Source organism: Lissotriton helveticus, chromosome 1_1 (assembly GCF_964261635.1).
Source record: "Lissotriton helveticus chromosome 1_1, aLisHel1.1, whole genome shotgun sequence".
Classification (NCBI taxonomy): Eukaryota; Metazoa; Chordata; class Amphibia; order Caudata; family Salamandridae; genus Lissotriton; species Lissotriton helveticus.
In genome coordinates, this window is record NC_136057.1 from 718,216,938 (window position 1) to 718,235,013 (window position 18,076).

The window sequence follows — 18,076 nt, forward strand, 5'->3', positions numbered from 1 at the left end:
GTCTGGTTTCTTTCAAACCTCCCTGCTACAATCCACTATCTCCTGTCTGGAGGGTGATAACACCCCCCCCCGCGACAGGAAACCCTTTGTCCAGGCCCCATTTGGCTGAGTTTCGGTCAGCTGCAGGGGGTCAGACTCTTGTCTGTGGCAGAGGCATCCATTTTGTGGATCTAAGGCCTTTTTAGAAATTAACCGCATTTAAGTAAAGTAACATGTCTTACCCCTCTAGAGGGGTGGAATGCTATCCCCGTCGCCAGAACTTGCGAGGGGATAGTATTCCAAATCGTATGACACCTTACACGACATGTTTTGATAAAGCCAAACCAAAGTTGCTATATAACCGCGAGGATTATAAGGCACTTAAGAGTATATGGTATGGCCTTATCCTGAAACAGCTTAGGGAGTTGTTCCCGACGGCTGCAGACAGGCTCAGCTCATGCTAGAGCTCCATCTCACATTAAACCACGCACTCTGCCCCCAGGATTGATGAGGCCTTCCATAGGAGTGGCTCACAGGTTTATATGTGTCCAGATATAGGTTTAGATATAGGTATACTATATCTAAGTAAGGGGTGAGTACACCACCTTACCCCAGCTGAGTGATCAGCCAGTTGTGTCAATTTAAGAACCAGCCAGGGGTGGCAAAAGATATGCTGCAGCCCCTGGTAGGCCTTGGTGGCCCCTATGCCCTGGGCACCTATAGTGCATTATACAGGGGCTGACAAGGAGTCCATTTCCAATTGTGGTATGTACCTAGGGTACATGGAATCCATTTTACAGAGAGAGCAGATGGCCTGGGGCCCTGATTAGCAGGGAACCAGGTCAACTAAGTCAAAAAACCAGCTAAACACAGGCAAAAAAAATCTGGGGTAACCATAGTCAGGTAGCCACCTTCCTACATAACCCCCCCCCCCAAATGAAAGGAGATAAGGCTATCCTTGGCCAGGTAAGCCTATATTGCCTGAGTGGCCATATAAGGAAGTACCTGCACTAGCATGGGTACCCCCTGTCTCATGGTCCACTAAGCAGTCCCTCACCCTTGGGTTATTAGAGGGTCTCCACCATAGGGAATCACTACCTTGGGTGTGTTTATGCAAAGTTAAAGGCTGGTTTGGATATGGAGTATTGAAGTGAGGCTCCACTAATTTAGGGCTCAGCTTCCTCCAATTATCTTCCACCATGGGTGCCTTTCTTTCTTTAACTGAGTTGCACTGTGCTCTCAGGGTCAACCTCTGGCTACCTAAAGCTGGAGGCTGGGTCCCTCTGTTTGGCTTGCTGGAGGGACAGTTCAGGTTTGGGCCCCTTGGGTCCCAGGTTTGGCTGTGCCCAACAGAATCCATCTGTGGGAGATCCCTAACTACTTTTAAGGGGGCTCCCTCAGGAGTTTTTAAAGTTTTCACCTCACTAGGGCTGCTAGTTTTGGTGCCCCTAATCTGTTGATGGGGGTGCTTTATTTGACAGGGGGCCCTCTGGGTCTCACTGTCCTTCTTGTCCTCTGCAGCCCTGGGCTGGCTAAGGCAAGGTAGAGAGGGGCAGGTTACCTGCTCCAGACTGGGTCCCACCTGAGAAGGGTCCACTGACATCAGGGGCTCTGTCAGGCTAGGCCCAACCACCTCTGGGGCAGTTCCTTCATCAGGGGTAAGATCAGTTCCCTGAGGAGGCTGATCCTGTCCTAAAGTCTGGTGAGGGGGAGATTTCTCTTCCTCCTCCATGCTCTCAGTTTGTGTGGAGTTATCCATCATTTCAGGTTTCACAACACACATATCAGTTTGAGTTTGGGCTGTGGCCATCACAGCCCACCAACCTTTTCAGGAGGAGACTCAGTTTGGGTTTCTGCTGTTATCATAACAGCTTTGCTATTCTGTTCAGGAAGAGCTTTTGCTAAAGATGGGGCAGAGAGTTTCTCAGCCCTACCAACCTTTTCAGGAAGGACATCTTGAATTGGGGCTGTAGCCATTACAGCCCCACTAACCTTTCCATTGGAATTTACAATTCTAGAATGGGTTTCCTGTTCAACCTCAGCCCAGGCTGAGATTTCCAAATCATTACCAAGTAGGCAGTCTACAGGCAAGTTTGATGACACTGCCACTCTCTTTGGGCCAATGACACCTCCCCAGCTGAGACTTACTACTGCCATGGGATGATTTGTTTTGAGGCCATCAATGTTTGTCACCTGGTATGTGGCACCAGGTAAAAGTTGTTTAGAGGGGACTATACAGTCAGCCACCATGGTGATGCTAGCCCCTGTGTCTCTAAAAGCTTCAACTTTCAAACCATTGATGATGGGCTCTTGTCTATACTTGCTCAAGGTATTTGGGCAATCAGAGAAGTTGGCAAACCCCATGCCAGTCTCATAAACAAGATCATTGGGTGATGGGGACCTGGATAGGCCAGGGTCCACCTGAGCTCCAAAAGTAAACCCACCCAGATTCCTGGGTGTGCTCCCACTTCCTGGGGGATTACTGCTGACAGTAACAGGAGGTGTTGGAGCTGGCTTTGGAGGTATGTTTTCTTTATTGCCATTCTTGGGACAACAGTTGTCTGTTTTGTAATGCCCAACCTATTTACAGACATGACAATAAGGCTTTTTCTCTGTTGAAGAAGTGTCTTGGGACCCACCCCCATTCTTGGAGTTTTGGGGCCCTGGGGAAGTCTTTTCTTTATTTTTATCCCCACCCTTATCTTGAGGCTTGGTAGACTCCTTCTTCTGGTTACTGTCCTGATTCTTAGGCCTAATCCTGGTTCTGACCCACTTGTCTGCCTTCTTTCCCAATTCTTGGGGAGAGGTCAGATCAGAGTCCACCAGGTGCTGGTGTAAGAGCTGGTTCTGACAATTACTTAGGATCTGCTCCCTCATAATCAAATTATACAATCCTGTAAAGTCATGTACTTTGCTGCCATGTAGCCAACCCTCCAGAGCCTTAGTTGCACAATCAACAAAATCAGTCCAGTCCTGAGTCTGTGTCTTCTGGGTGTCTCTGAACTTCAACCTGTACTGTTCAGTGGTTAAGCCAAACCCATCTATTAGGACACTCTTCAGGACTTTGTAATTGTTTGCATCCTCATGTCTGACAGTGAGGAGCTTATCTCTCCCTTTCTCTGAAAAGGAGTACCATAAGATTGCTGCCCACTGTTCCTCAGGAACCTGCTGTACCATGCAGGCTCTCTCAAGAGCAGTTATCCACTTGTGGATGTCATCCCCTTCCTTGTAGGGGGGCACAATCTTTGTCAGGTTTCTACTATCATAGGACCTGGGTTTCTCTTTAGGAATATTGCTGCCACCAGTGGCATCTAAGCCACACAATTTTTGCTCTCTTGCCAAGGCAAGTCTAGCTGGAGCCAAGGCTACCTCCTCCCTCTCTATTTGGAGTTTGACAGCCCTCATTCTGGCCCTATGCTCTAGCTTTAGAGAAGCAGTCATGCCTCTCTGAGATTCTCTTGAGGCACTAGAAATATGAGAGTCCCCTGAGGGAGATCTCACTCTTCTGTTGCCTGGGAGAATGACATGGTAGGATCTGGGGAGGTGCTGGCCCTCTCCATTTCCCAGTAGGTCTAAGTTGGCCTGGCTAAGCCTGGCAACTTTACCTTGGTTAACCCCTAGCTCCTGATCTTCAGGTCCATCTATGTCTGAACCATCCTCCTCCTCTTCCTCCTCTTCTTCTTCCTCCTCTGGAGTGGTATCAGTTACAGGGGGGTTCACTCCATCTCCTGACTCTAAGGGAACTTCATTCGCCTTCTCTAAGTCATCCTGTTCTAGAATGGCTATCAGGATAGGACAGGTGGGACTTCTGCCCCTTTTTAACCCTCTTGAGATGCACAAGGCAATCAAGTCCTTTCGGGTTAATTTGTCATAGCTGGAAGTTGCCTTGGTAAGGTCAACTGTCACAGGAGCAGACCCTGAGGCTATTCCTGTGTCAGACATGACTCTAGTGTGGTGTAAGTGATGCACCTACCTACACTAAGTGTTTCCCTACTGTACCTTGCTAGTGAGTTGTAGTCAGGGTGTGCTAATCCCTTTAATCTACAACTACTAAATTCAGTAGAACTTAATATGCTAAGCTTTTGATTTATATGTACCTAGAGGTACTTGATGTGATCTTTCAATTTGATAAAAGATTGCAATGGTAAAACAACAGCAAGCTCAAATCCGCACCGCTGCTCACCAATGTGAGAAGTTGGCCTGATAGGTGATGTTTCCAATTCTGGAACCACCTGTTATCAGACCAAACAATCCCTTATGGTGTCTGGTTGTAAGTCAACCTTATTAGACAAGCTATCCTAGGGGTAGCATGGACTAAGCAGCCTAAAGGCTTAACTTAAGAGGTCGTGTTAAGCGAGCTGTTTTACCACATACAATCCTGTAATATCAAATGAAAGGACACCACACAAGTATATATTATAAAAATATATGTATTTATTACTAAAAACAATCCCCAGTATTCTTTATGAATAAAGGGGCACAAGCGTTAAATCAAAAGCACAGTTTAAACATACAAAGTTGCACAATTATGGATGAGGGCGGGGGGCCACTCAAACCATATACTAAACAAGTGGTATAAGAGATACCAATCGAGCAGTGGTTAGGCCTAGGGCCTAGGGAATCGCTGGGAGCAGTCGGGACAAGCAATGCTGAAGTCGGGAGAGGCCCACGGGATTCGGGTGCAGTGCGGAAAGCGCACGCATGCACCAATGTTAACCAATGGTGCGTAAAAGTTGTAAAGTTAAAGTTTAAGGACACTTCCGCTGAACCTAGAGGAACAAAACTTAAGACACAGACCCTAGAGATGTGTACCAGTGTGGGAACACCGGCGGAGCAAAGTTACCTCACCCACAGGAAGCGGGTGCACAGGGTCGAAGTTGAGTCGGGTTTCGTCACGCAGGCTCTTGGTGCTTGAAGCTGAAAGGGCTGCAGGCGGGGTGAAAGAGAAGTGTCCGGTGGAGTCCAAGGGTGGACTCGAGTCGAAAAGTACCTGAAAGCAGAGGGGACAGAGTCTGGGTCACTCAGCAGTGACCAGGGTGGAACCAGGACGGAACCAGGCAATGTCGGGCGCAATCAGGTCGCTGTCGAGGAGCTTCTCTCCGCTGTCACGTGGGCTCTGGGGCATCTACGACGTCCAGGAGCAGGTCACGATCTGTCCCACGCAGGCTCTCGCCGTCGGCGCTGTCGGCTTCAAGATTGGAGCAAACAACCCTTGGCAAAAGCAATCCACGCGGAACCGGGAGATTGCTTTTCACTCAAACCAGGAGGGTCAGAGTGGGGGCTCCTTTTCAGGGGAGCTTGTGCAGATCTGGAGCAACCAGATTCACAGGTCGAATTTCAAAGTTCGTCTGCACAGGGGCCACTAGCCGGCTGGCAAGTGACCGGGCCAACGCGTTGAGCCAAACAAAGCAGAAGGGCCCCACGCAGCACTCGTCGAGTGTGGAGGGCTGAACTTCGGTGCAAGTGTAGCTCAGGGTTGGGGCTTCTCAAACCCCGGGGTACAGCTTCGAGGGTCACTCGTGGGCTGCACGGTCAGCGTCTCGTGGTCTTTTCAAGATGGCGTGCCCCACGCTTCCGGTCGCCTCCACGGGTCTCAGCTCTGCAGGGACTGTGGATCGGGCTGTTGGAAGGCAGGCAAGCTTGATCTCGTCGATCTCAGTCACTCGAGTTCTGGCGGGAACTGCGACAAAGCAGACGTCGATGGCTGGATGGTGCCTGTTTGCACAGGGTGGTCACTCCTTGACCACAAGGGAGATTCTTCGGGTTTCTACGTCGAGTAGGATGTCGAAGGGTCCAGAGTTTCGTTTCTTATGTTTCATCAGGATAATCTGAAGTGTCTTGGCACTGCTCCCACTCTTATTCGAATCTGGGGGGCTGGATTACCTGCTAGGTCCCCTCCTATGGGTGGGACCCAGGAAGGGGGTGGATACACCCCTTTCCTTTGATCCAGGCCGCCCTGGGACGAGGGCTGGAGTGCCCCAGAACCGGTTTGGCCGGATTATGCAAGGGGCAGCCTTGTGCGCCCCAAGCAGTGTCTGGTTTCTTTCAAACCTCCCTGCTACAATCCACTATCTCCTGTCTGGAGGGTGATAACACCCCCCGCGACAGGAAACCCTTTGTCCAGGCCCCATTTGGCTGAGTTTCGGTCAGCTGCAGGGGGTCAGACTCTTGTCTGTGGCAGAGGCATCCATTTTGTGGATCTAAGGCCTTTTTAGAAATTAACCGCATTTAAGTAAAGTAACATGTCTTACCCCTCTAGAGGGGTGGAATGCTATCCCCGTCGCCAGAACTGGCGGGGGGATAGTATTCCAAATCGTATGACACCTTACACGACATGTTTTGATAAAGCCAAACCAAAGTTGCTATATAACCGCGAGGATTATAAGGCACTTAAGAGTATATGGTATGGCCTTATCCTGAAACAGCTTAGGGAGTTGTTCCCGACGGCTGCAGACAGGCTCAGCTCATGCTAGAGCTCCATCTCACATTAAACCACGCACTCTGCCCCCAGGATTGATGAGGCCTTCCATAGGAGTGGCTCACAGGTTTATATGTGTCCAGATATAGGTTTAGATATAGGTATACTATATCTAAGTAAGGGGTGAGTACACCACCTTACCCCAGCTGAGTGATCAGCCAGTTGTGTCAATTTAAGAACCAGCCAGGGGTGGCAAAAGATATGCTGCAGCCCCTGGTAGGCCTTGGTGGCCCCTATGCCCTGGGCACCTATAGTGCATTATACAGGGGCTGACAAGGAGTCCATTTCCAATTGTGGTATGTACCTAGGGTACATGGAATCCATTTTACAGAGAGAGCAGATGGCCTGGGGCCCTGATTAGCAGGGAACCAGGTCAACTAAGTCAAAAAACCAGCTAAACACAGGCAAAAAAAATCTGGGGTAACCATAGTCAGGTAGCCACCTTCCTACAATGACTTTAAAAAGAGATTGCATTGTAAGTACCAGTGTATTGTCAGGGACAGGTAACATTTGAGTACGTGTTGAGAATGCACAGTTAATTTCTGAGGACCGGAAATGTTTATTTGTTAAAAATGAAAGCTGATGTTTGGCAGACAAAACCAGTGGTCTTCAGAAAATCACAAGCTTTTCAATGAAGAATTTGATATCATGTATCTAAACGTAAACAGTTTTCCACTAATAGCAAGATATGTGTGAATTCAAAAATCGGCACCATTTTGTCTGGAGACAAAAGCATTGCATTTCTAAAACGTAAATGTATTTAAAACTAATATTTGATTAATCAGTGATAGGGAGTAGTAGCCTTGTCTCGGTGCTATGGAGCTTTTACAGCTATAACTATTGGCCTTTCATCATCTATATGGTTCACCTTTTTATGAAATGTTCAATTCTTTCTGAGGTCTACTCCTAAAAAAACTAATGTGGCCTAATAATGCGTCTGTTGTCTGAAATTTCAAGGCCTCTGGAGCCTATGACCCAATTCAGATTTTCTATTATTATCTATCTGTCTTAGCTGAAGGATAGTTTAGACAGCTGTGGCTTCAGATTATCAGGAATTTTTAAGTCACTTTTCCTATCCTGATCCCATCAATTAGATTCTTAGTTATAACATATGTTAGACATTGGATTTCTGGTTGGCAGAGGTATGCACCCCATCCAAGCCGGAACCACAATCCTAGTCAGAGTAAATCAGATACACACCATATATCAATCTGTGCTCACCCTCTGGTAGCTTGGCACAGAGCAATCAGGCCTATCTTAAGACGTAATGTCTAACGTATTTGTGCAACACTTCAAACAGTAAAGCACACCACACAAAAAGAATCCACACCAGGTTACGGTAATAGAGCTTAATCTAATGATCAAAACAAGACCAAAATGAGCAGAACAGGAGATTTGAATTTTTAATTAATATCTGAAAACAAAGAGCTTAAAAGCATTAAAATCTAACCTGGCCGATATGATCTCACTTGACCGGGGTAAATCCAAAGGTTCAGGCCTACTGCGACGGAGCCTGGGTCGGATACAGGGACCAACCTTGTCTGGCTGAAACAGTACCTTGATGTGCAGTCGGCGGGCCCGATGCATGCAGCAGAGGAGGTGATGCGTTGGTTCCAAGTCACTCAATTCAAGATGCGTCAACTTCTTCCAAGGTAGGCGATGCCGTATTCTTGGGCCATACAGCCGGCAATGCTATCTCTTTGCCCTCGGCGGCTGCAGTGATGTGCCAACAGGAGATGGGTTGGTTTTGACCGCGCAGCGATGGCGATGCGTGAATGTTGATGGAAATAGCACCGAAAACCCACTTCCAAGGGTCCAGGATCAGATTGGCACCACTTGGTTAGGTAGGACTCACGGATGGCAGAGTCCAGGTGCTGTTGTAGGGTTGCTGGAAGTCTTTGATGTCCCTGAGACTTAAGAACAGTAGACAAGCTCTTGGAGTCACTCTGGGTTCATGTGATGTAAGTTCATTCCTTTTCACCCAGGCAGGTAGGGCCTGCAGGCAGGTCAGCACACCAGAAGAGTAGTTCTTCCAAAGCAACATTCCAGCAGAGTGGCAGTCCTTCAGCAGCATAGCTTCAAAGAGAGGCCTTTGAAGTGCACAGCGTGCAGCCCTTCTTGCCCTGGCTCTGGCGCACTACAAGGGAAATGAAACCTTTTGTGTGGGGACAGGCGCAGCCTATTCAGGTGTAAGTGTCAGCTCCTCCCTCCCATCCTTATAAGGAAGACCCATCAATATGTTGAAGGTCTATCAGTCAAACCTTAGCTCCCTTTACATGTGGCTGTATGGAGGGAATGCACAAAGCCCAGCTGTCACCCACCCCTGACATATATTCAGAGTCAGATATGTAGAAGGCACACAATGGTTAAAGTAAGAAAAGTCCAACTTTCTAAAAGTGGAATTTTCAGACTTGCAACTTAGAATCCATCTTCATCATCAGTTGTGATTTTGAATTGTGAGTCCAGAGACACCAAATTACACTTACAAAGTGTCATGAGGTAATCACAATGTTATACTATGGGAGAGATAGACCCTGCAGCTAGTGAAACATGAGTTTTTCCACTACCAGGGCATGCAAAACGTAAGAGAACATTCACCACTTTTTAAATACACTGCACCCTGCCCTTGGGGCTCTCCAGAGCCTACTTAGGGGTGGCTTATATGAATTAAAAATGAAGGTTTGGGCCTGAGAAGAGGGTTAACTTGCCAGGTCGACATGGCAGTTTAAAACTACACCTAAGGGCTCTGCAGTGGCAGGCCTGAGACATGTTTAAAGGCTACTTAAGTGGGTTGCACAATCAGTGATCCAGGCCCAGTAGTAGCGGTTGATTTACAGGCCCTGGGCACATGTAGTACACTTTACTAGGGACTTATAAGTAAATGAAATATGCCAATTGTGGATAAGCCACTGTTACCATGTTTTAGGGAAAGAATGCATGCATTTCAGAACTGGTTAGTGGCAATAAAATGTCCAGAGTCCAAAAGCCTATAAAAACGAGGTCAGAAAAGGGGAGGAGGAAGGCAAATGATTTGGGGGTGATCCTACAGTAGGCCATTTCCAACAGCATATAACTGAGGATCTACTTCAAATTGGTGGGGTAAAAAAATGAAAGAGGGTGGAAAGTAGAAGTAAAGAAAGAGCAATGATAGGTAATGCCAAATTGCAAATTTGTAACTGCCTGCAAACAATGAGCACTTTAAGTTGATTTAAAGGATAATGGTAGGGACTACTGCACTGTTTTTCCACCATGTTTATTTTTTGGATAGGGGACAAGAACAACCAATTCCTCTTAAGAGGGCTGATATTGCTTGGCAATGCATGAAATATTGGAATATGCTATGTATGGCCCTTCAAAGCCTATAACAGTTTAGCCAATGTATTCAAAAATTGTGATGTAAATTACACTGTTTGGCCATGTTATGGAGACAATTTAACTGGGTAAAGGGAATCTAACCATGTAACCTACTTAGATGGTACTTTATTTTCTCACTCCATGAAATTAGGGCTTGGTAATTATGCACCACCACTGTCAAAGTTTACTGGCCGTGATTTACTTTGTGTCCACAAGTTTCTTAACTTGTGCCACACAGAAACAGAAAATAAACAAAAATCAAAAAGAAAATTACTTCTGCACCTCTGATCCTGCAACAATCCCTGATACTGCCCCATCCCCTCAAAAGTCTATACAAATTGACATTGGAGACCGAAATCATGAAGCTTTAGATCTTGGGCTTGTGTACACAAAAGTGTGCTACACAAGGCAAAAGCAGCACACACAGCAGCTCCAATTGCGCAAAAAATATTTTGCATCAAAAGTTGGCATAAGACCACTGCTGAAATAGCACCGTGTCCACATGTCATGAAACCCATAATAATCTGCGAAAAGTGATCATAACATGGCTGGACACTGCAAACGCCCTTAGAATTGCACACAAAGTGAGGTCAACTAAAATATAGTGCCACTTAGGTTTACGTGACATTTTAGCACCAAATGAAACCAGGCACATCATGGGCAAGATGAATATTGGGTGAAATATTAACATGCAAGGGCTCTTTTACAAGGAGCTTGCACTGCAGATAAGTCATTGTTTTTGATGCACCAGTGATGCTTTCTTTGCTCCTTATTTACAAGCCAACGCATCTAGGCAAATGCACCATTTTTTATTGGCCTTGGTGGATACTTACCTTCATTGGAATTGACTGTGTCGTGTTAGAATAACTATGTGCACGAAGATCAGAGTCAGAACAAGTCCCCGTAAACGGCCACGCCGCAACAGGTGTGCCGAGCTGACCCAATCCTCTGATGCGACTCATACAAGTGTGAACTAAGATACAGATACATTATCTCACATCTAAAACATAAAGGTGGTGAGTACGCCACCTTTTTTCATTTTTTCATTTTCTCATTTAAGAGCTAGTACATATTCTTAATCACCTGGTCCTGAAGAAAGCCTCTAGAGATGCCAGGAGGCTGAAACATGTTGACCGCTCTCACTAGTGCAAAAGGCTAGTAACTAGGCCTTAACATGCACACCTTTGTTTTTAGATTCCTATACCAATGCTCTACGGAATAAAAAACACTTGAGACTGGATATAAGGAATTTTAAACTACACTCACCTGAACGCTAACACACCCTCTTTTTTATTCCTGTCCACTACTGTCAATCCAGATGGTCTTCCTCCATGTGGAGGTCAGCATAACATACAAAGGAAAAGACCCAATGATAATGCTGCTGCGACACTGAATGGCGGGGAATGAAGATATACCGCCTGACGCTAGTGTTCACATATGAGGGTTTTTTACTATCATGAACCCCCGCACATTATCATAGACTCTGGGAACACAGGACAAGTGGTTCATTCCCCTCCAACTTGATTTTTTGTATATGCAAAGTAGGCATTCCCTAATAAAACCCCCCCGTGAAACTGACGCACTGGTATTTATTAGGAGTGGGCAAAGTTCTCAGAGTTTCCTCTGGGAATTTTGCGAGGTGGAAAAAAACCTCAGCAAATTCTGCCTATCTCTGTGTGCGTGGGCTGAGTGGTGCTCAACCACCCGTTCACGCTGATTGGTGCAAGTAGAATGCTCCATGTACGAAAACGTGCGTGTCTGGCACCACATGGTCACCTGCACATGCACATTTTGTTATTCCTAATTTGTGCATGGTGCAGGGTCTACTTCTAAATCCTAGTTATATCTTAGCCATCCAAACTTTTGTTAAGTTTTCCTCCCCTGTTACATTTATTTCCTAAGTGTCTGTATTTGTGTTGGTGTATTTTATGTTTTTGCCCATTTTTGTATTTTCTGTGACTTTTATTACTTTTTCCCTAACTTCCCCAAACTTTTTTATTTCTCCCACTCTAATCTATTCATTCTCTTCCTCCTGTCTTTCTTTTTATTTATTCACCCAGCATGGTGCCAGAGCATTTAGAGACGCCGTGCCAGTGTAGCAAAGCCCACACCCTGTGGGTGCTGGCGATGACAGGGGGTGCAGCCCATGCCATTTTTTTGTGAGGAGTATGTGGCTACACTAATTTTTTGGCAGTGCTACCCCCCTCCATGCTAGCAGGAGGCCCAGGAGTGGGTGTGGCTTGCATGAGCGTCAACTGCTTTCGGAAGGCTGCGCTGTTGCATTTGTCAACACACTGGGGTTCGGAGCAGCAGCTCATGCACCCCTGGGCTGACCTCCTGGACTGGCAGACAGGGTTTCCAGGAGGAAATGGAATTATACCTAAAAAACTGAATGCTGTTGTACGACTGTGCGCCTATGGTGGATGGATGGATGGATAAATGGTTGGATGAACGTACAAAGGCAAAATGAAAATGAAATGGATTTTTTTTATATTTTCTATTCAAATATTTACTTTTAAAAAAGTGAAAAATTCAAATAACATTTAAAAAAATTCACAAAATGTACATAAAAAAGATTTTTTTTTAAACTAAATAAAAAATCTAAATAAAAACACAATCAATAATTGCAGATTTTTGAATGGGAGGATCAGAAGAAATCTATTGTGATGCAAGGAGGTGCAAAATAAATAAAAAATGCATGTTATATATAAGCACTGTTTATCAGAATCATATTCCTAATATACGTACTACAATGATCCTCAACTATATAATTAAACTGATATGAAATCCATCGAGGCAAGGCAATGCAAAGGCACACTGGCTGGATGTACAAAAATGACTGCCAGCCAGTGCCACATAGTCAAACAACAATGCGGATCAAAGTACACATGCAAGCCTATGGCAAAGGGACACTGGCTGGATGCACAGTTAGGCTGCCAGACAGTGCCACGTGGTAAAAAAACAACAGCAAGCAAGGATGCATGTGGCAAAGGCACACTGGTTGGATGCACAAAATAGCTACCAGCCACATGGCCAAACAACAACAGTAAGCAAGGAGGTATGGGAAACAAATAACACCTGGAAGTCTACGGCAAATGCAAACTGACCAGATGCATAAAATAGCTGTAAGCTACATGGCCAAACAACAACAGCGAGCAAGCAGGCATGGGAACAAAGAGAACATATCTGGCCTATGGACACATATTGCACAAAATGGCACCCTGCCACGGGGCATGGAGAACAAAGACAAATCAATGGTGGCCTATGGCAAATACACACACAAACACTGGATAGACAAATGAGCCATGGTATTACTGAAGAAAACAGTAACATTAATTCAGCAATGCCAAAACAAAAAATATCTGAGCAATAAACATTTTACAACACATATCCTTCCAAGGCATCAAATAGTAAAGTTGGAAATGGACCTTTTTGCAGGGTTATCCTCAAACATTTTGGTTCTTCCTCCCTTGTTTTTCCTGACCTGTGGTTGTTGGCTATATAACTCTGGGCATTTTACCACTGCTGATCAGTGCTAAAGTGCATATGCTCTCTCTGTAAATTGCTATTATGATTGGTTATCCATGATTTGCATATTTGTTATACCAGTAGGTCCCTAGTTAAGTGCACTGAGTGTGCCAGGGCTGGTAATTCAAATGCTATTAGTGGGATGGGTATGCTCAGACGTGAGTCCCGTGCTCTCCACACCACTGGAGTCAAGCTATCCTGGCTGATCACGGCTGATAGCCAGAAACCGGTCCTAGGATGCTTGATTCCGGTCCAGGGAAGACATGGCATGGCAGTTCGGGCTGGACTGTTCCCATGAGGCACAGGGTCAAGGCTGATTTGCATATGGCCATGTCTGAACTGGAGTGGCATGGAGTGCAAAAAAACCGATGGATTTAGGCCCAGATCTCTGCACTGGGGTGAATGTATGACATTGTTCTGCATTCTGTCCATCAACTGTTGTTTTTACATTTGCCACTCCGAGTGGGACGGGTATGCTCAGACGTGAGTCCCGTGCTCTCCACACCACTGGGGTCAAGCTATCCTGGTTGATGACGGCTGATAGCCAGAAACCGGTCCTTGGATGCTTTATTCCGGTCCAGGGAAAACATGGCTTGGCAGTTCGGGCTGGACTGTGCCCATGAGGCACAGGGTCAAGGCTGATTTGCATATGGCCATGTCTGAACTGGGGTGGTGTGGAGCGCAAAAAAACGATGGATTTAGGCCCAGATCTCTGTACTGGGGTGAATGTATGACATTGTTCTGCATTCTGTCCATCAACTGTTGTTTTTGCATTTGCCACCCCGAGTGAGACGGGTATGCTCAGACGTGACTCCCGTGCTCTCCACACCACTGGAGTCAAGCTATCCTGGCTGATGACGGCTGATAGCCAGAAACTGGTCCTAGGATGCTTGATTTCGGTCCAGGGAAGACATGGCTTGGCAGTTCAGGCTGGACTGTTCCCGTGAGGCACAGGGTCAAGGCTGATTTGCATATGGCCATGTCTGAACTGGGGTGGTGTGGAGTGCAAAAAAACGATGGATTTAGGCCCAGATCTCTGTACTGGGGTGAATGTATGACATTGTTCTGCATTCTGTCCATCAACTGTTGTTTTTGCACTAGTGACCTTGCAGCACTGATTGTGCCACCCACAAGAGTAGCTCTGAAAAGAGGTCTCAGGCCTATCACCGCAGTGCCTATGTGCAGTTTGTTAACTGCCTTGTTGTCCTGGCCAGTGTACACACTGGCCAGGCCTGACCCTTCCCTATTCCTACACATTGGACACCCCTATGGTAGGCTCAAGGTACCCCCCTGGGCAGGATGCAGTGTGTGTGAAAGGTTGGACATGTTATATTGTGGGCAACATGTCCTGATAGTGAAATACTGCCAATTTTGTTTCTCACTATTGAAAGGCCATCTTGCCCATAGGACAGAATGGGGAATGATGTGTCCCATGTGTACCTGCATATATTCCCATAGGAGCAAGATATAAAATTTAAACCTGGTATCCCTGAGCTCAGAATTTAATAAAGCGTCTTTTAGAGAGGATAGTTTTTAAATTCTGTGTTTGAAAATTGCACTTTCAGAAAGTGGCTATTTTCTTGTTCAACCTTTCTGTTGTCCTCTGCCTGTGTGTGTATTGACGGTCTTGTTTGTAAGTGAGAGGGGCTGGGGGTGGCTCCAGGAGGGAGGGAGGAATTGCACCTGGGCCTCAATAGGGCTGTGCCTGCCTTCCACAATGCTGGCTCCAGCTCCTGCGGTGTGTCTGATGGCCCTGGCCTCCCATCACAAAGAAAGAAGACATGCCCTGGCAGAGGGCACCTAGAATTGGTTTGGACTGGATCCATGACCCGTCATGAATGTAAGAACAAAGATGTTTCAACCAATCAATCAATCAGAGTACTTTTAAAGCGCGCTACTTACCCGTGAGGATCCCAAGACACTGAGGGGAGAGGGGGGGTGCTGCTACTGCTCGAAGAGCCAGGTCTTGAGGAGTCTTCTGAAGGTGAGTAGGTCTTGAGTCTGTCGTATGTGGATAGGGAGGGTGTTCTAGGTCTTGGCTGTGAGGTAGGAGAAGTATCTGCCGCCGGAGGTCGTTAGTTGGATGCGGGGGACAGCAGCGAAGGCGAGGCTGGTGGAGCGGAGCTGGCGGGTGGGGGTGTGGGAGCTGAGTCCGCTGTTCAGGTAGGCCGGTCCGGCGTTGTGAAGTGCTTTGTGTGCGTGGGTGAGGAGCTTGAAGGTGATCCTCATGTCGACGGGGAGCCAGTGTAGGTCTCTCAGGTGGGGGGTGATGTGGCTGCGGCGGGGGACGTTGATGACCAGTCAGACGGAGGCGTTTTGGATGCGCTGTAGTCGTCGTAGGTGTTTGGCTGGGATTCCTGCGTAGAGTGCGTTGCCGTAGTCCAGTCTGCTGCTTACGCGGGCCTGTGTCACCGCTGTTCTTGTTTCGTTGAGATCCACTTGTAGATCCTGTGGAGTATGCGGAGGGTGTTTTAGCAGGAGGAGGAGGCGGAGTTGACCTGCTTAGACATAGAGAGGGAGGAGTCGAGGATGAATTCTAGATTGCGTGCATGATCGGTGGGTGTTGGTGCTGTTCCCAGTGTGGTCGGCCACCAGGAGTTGTCCCAGGCTGAGGGGGTGGGTCCGAGGATGAGGACCTCTGTCTTGTCCGAGTTCATATTAAGACGGCTGCTCCTCATCCAGTCGTCGACGGCCTTCATTCCCTCGTGGAGGTTGGTTTTGGCGGTGTGTGGGTCCTTGGTGAGGGAGAGGATGAGCTGGGCGTTTTCAGCGTAGGAGATGATCTTGAGATCGTGATGGCTGGCCACTTGTGCGAGGGGGTCCATGTAGACATTGAACAGCGTTGGGCTGAGGGATGAGCCCTGGGGGATGCCGTAGATGATGTCGGTGGCTTCGGATTGGAAGGTTGGGTGGCGGACGCTCTGGGTTCTGCCGGAAGGACGTGGTTCAGTCAACAGCCTTTTATTGGATTCCAGCTTCTAGGAGGCGTGTCTTTAGAGTGCGATGGCAGACCGTGTCGAAGGCAGCTGACAGGTCCAGGAGGATGAGGGCTGATGTTTTGCCGTTGTCTAGTTGGCGCCTGATGTCGTCAGTGGCGGTGATGAGGGCTGTCCCGGTGCTGTGGCTTCGTCTGAATCCGGACTGGGACGGGTCCAAGTTGTTGTGAGGTGGCAGGCCAGTTGAATGTTGACGATCTTCTCGATGACCGTTGCCAGGAATGGGACCAGGGAGATGGGCTGGAAGTTCTTTGAGGTCCGCTTTGGGCTTCTAGAGGAGGGCATTAATTTTGGCGTGCTTACAGCATTCCGGGAATGTCGCTGTTTCGAAGGAGATGTTGATGACCTTCCGTAGTTGGGGTGCGATGGCTGCGTCTGCTTTGTTGAGTACGTGGTGTGGGCACGGGTCAGACGGAGATCCTGAGTGGATGGAGTTTATGACCTTGCGTGTCTCGTCGTCGTTGATGTTGGACCAGGAGGTCAGGCGGTTGGCGCTGGTGGTGTTCACAGGGGAGGTGGAGTCTGGGGTAGTCGGGGCAGTCGTGGTGTTCAAGCTGTTGTGGATGTCAGCAATCTTGCGGTGGAAGAAGATGGCTAGTGAGTCGCACAGTTCTTGTATGGGCGGGATGTCTTTGGCATTGGCGCTGGGGTTGGAGAGTTCCTTTATGTTGCTGAGAGCTCTTTGATGTTTTGTGCATTGCTATTCAAGCGGTCTTTGAAAGAGGATCTCTTGGCTAATCTGATGAGGTGGTGGTGTCTGTGGGTGGCGTCCTTGTGGGCTGTGTGGTTGTCTGGTGTGCGTTCTTGGAGCCATGTCTTCTCCAGTTTCCAGCATGTGTGTTTAGAGGTCTGGAGCTCATCGGTGAACCAGGTGGCTCTCTTGTTGGCGTGGCTAATGGGGGGTTTCTTGAGCGGGGCGAGGGTGTTGGTGCAGTCGTCAATCCACTGTCTGAGGTTTCGGGCTAGGTTTGGGGTATAAGTAGCTGTGCTGAAACCCCTGTAAAACTAGATCAACCCTGGAAGTAAGAAGAACCTTTGCCAAAGAGAAGAGTGCTAAAAACTGAGAAGAAGGACTGCCCTTGCTGTGTGTTTTGTGGCTGACTTGCAGTTGCTATTCTGCCAAGAAAAGTAGAAGGACTTGTTGCTTTGTACTCTGTCCCTTTCTGAAAAGGAAATCTCCAAGGGCCTGAGAAGAGCTGGCCTCCTGTTGAAACTCAGGGATATAGAAGTTTGCCAAAGAAGACTTCTAAAATCAAGAGGAATCTCTGCCAGAAGAAGATCAGCCGAAGAAACTGAGACAGAAGACTGCCCTTGCTGCGTGCCCTGGGGCTGACCTGCAGTTTGCTGTTTTTACTAAAGAGTTAAAAAGAAGGGGACTTTACTGTGTGCTGTGCTCCCCCCCACCTGCTTGAGGATAAGACTTTGCTGTGTGCTGTGTGTTTAACCCCTACGGTGCTCACGACGGCCCCCGGCCTTTACGCGCCTTGTTGGGCGTATGCGCACGACGGCCGGGGGCTATGCGAATCCCACCCATACGGCAATTCTCCCACACAGCAGGAGAATTACCACCACGTGCAAGGAGTTTAAGAGTCTCCAAGGATCCGAGAAGAGCTGGAGACCTGTTGGGAATGCAGGGACATTAATGTTCCCAAGAAAACATTTGTCAAGGAGCTCTGTGCGTGTCTTTGCACACAGGCTGTGCTTGCTGGTGATTTGTGGCTTGGTGTGCGATCGGCACACG